General features: G+C 47.7%; 1 protein-coding gene across 3 annotated transcripts in view; it reads right to left on the bottom strand.

Annotated features, from left to right (window-relative positions):
• MAPK15 (mitogen-activated protein kinase 15) overlaps positions 1 to 1,783 on the bottom strand; it is a 43,699-nt gene that overhangs the window by 38,995 nt on the left and 2,921 nt on the right. The gene's annotated exons all lie outside the window — the stretch shown is intronic.

Genomic DNA, 1,783 nt, shown 5'->3' with positions numbered 1-1,783 from the left:
TAGTTGAGTCAAGGACTAAGAACATCTATACTGAGTCCAACCAAAGGTCCACAAGGTCAAGCATCCTGGCCCCCAAAGCAGCCAATAGCAGATGTACATGCTCATGAAGTTCAGCAAGGTCAAGTGCAAGGTCCTGCACCCGGGTCAGGGCAATCCCCAGTATCAATACAGACTGAGGGAGGAATGGATTGAGAGCAGTCCTGCCGCGAAGGACTTGGGGATACTGGTGGATGAAAAACTAGACATGAGCCGGCAGCGTGCGCTTGCAGCCCAGAAAGCCAAGCGTACCCTGGGCTGCAACAAAAGAAGCGTGGCCAGCAGGTCGAGGGAGATGATTCTCCCTCTCTACTCTGCTCTCGTGAGACCCCACCTGGAGTACTGTGTCCAGCTCTGGGGTCCCCAGTACAAGAGAGACATGGACCAGTTAGAGCAGAGCAGGTCCAGAGGAGGGCTGGAACACCCCTCCTATGAAGAAAGGCTGAGAGGGTTGGGGTTGTTCAGCCTGGAGAAGAGAAGGCTCCAGGAAGACCTTATTGCGGCCTTTCAATACTTAAAGGGGACTTATAAGAAAGACGGAAAGAGACTTTTTACCAAGGCCTGTAGTGACAGTATCATAGAATCATAGAATCATTTAGGTTGGAAAAGACCCTTAAGATCATCGAGTCCAACCGTTAACCTAGCACTGCCAAGTCTACCACTAAACCATGTCCCTAAGCACCACATCTACATGTCTTTTAAATACCTCCAGGGACTCAACCAGTTCCTGGGCAGCCTGTTCCAATGGTTGATAACCCTTTCGGTGAAGAAATTTTTCCTAACACCCAATCTAAACCTCCCCTGGCGCAACTTGACACTGCCTCCTCTCGTCCTATCACTTGCTACTTGGGAAAAAAGAAAAGACACATCCCAATTGCCAATAGTGTAGTATTATAGCACTTATCTGAGATACTTATACTCCAACTGTTTGTACTTCCTGATGCACGGCAAAGGACCTGAACCCATACTCCAGGACCATACGTATTCTTTGGAAGTGTGCCTCAATGTTACTATCTGAGCATTTAAGCATGAAAATCACTCAATATCACATATTGCAGCTGTTTTACTTTGTACGAGTATTTAAACATTAACTGGGCATTTCTGAGTGAGAAATGACCCCATTCTGCAGATGTAAGGCATCTCCTAGAATGTGGAATGTTAAGATTCAAATCTATGACCTAAAATTAAGAAAAATCACCACTTGCAAGTATCACACAGTCATCCAGAATAGGGAAAACTCAGGTAGAAATTCCTGTTCCCTTAGTAGACAACACAGCTTTTAATTAAAAAAAAGAAAAAAAAAAAAGAGCTGTTTGAATTCCATCACTGTACAGGAACAGCTTATCTCCCTTGCTGCTGCACTTCTCTGCTCTATTTTTTGGGTAGTCCTCACCTGTTTCAGGGACTACAATGGCCTTTTAAGTGCTCAGGTAAGTACATCAGCTGTGTACATAAACAAGTGTTGATCTGCTCAAGGGTAGGAAGGCTCTGCAGAGGGACCTGGACAGGCTGGATCGATGGGCCGAGGCCAACTGTATGAGATTCAACAAGGCCAAGTGCCGGGTCCTGCACTTCGGCCACAACAACCCCATGCAGCGCTACAGGCTTGGGGAAGAGTGGCTGGAAAGCTGCCTGGCGGAAAAGGACCTGGGGGTGCTGGTCGACAGCCGGCTGAACATGAGCCGGCAGTGTGCCCAGGCGGCCAAGAAGGCCAAGGGCATCCTGGCCTGTATCAGAAATAGTGTGG

This window comes from Pygoscelis adeliae, unplaced genomic scaffold (genome assembly GCF_000699105.1).
Source record: "Pygoscelis adeliae isolate BGI_AS28 unplaced genomic scaffold, ASM69910v1 Scaffold452, whole genome shotgun sequence".
Classification (NCBI taxonomy): domain Eukaryota; kingdom Metazoa; phylum Chordata; class Aves; order Sphenisciformes; family Spheniscidae; genus Pygoscelis; species Pygoscelis adeliae.
This window is presented reverse-complemented; position numbering and strand designations above follow the sequence as displayed.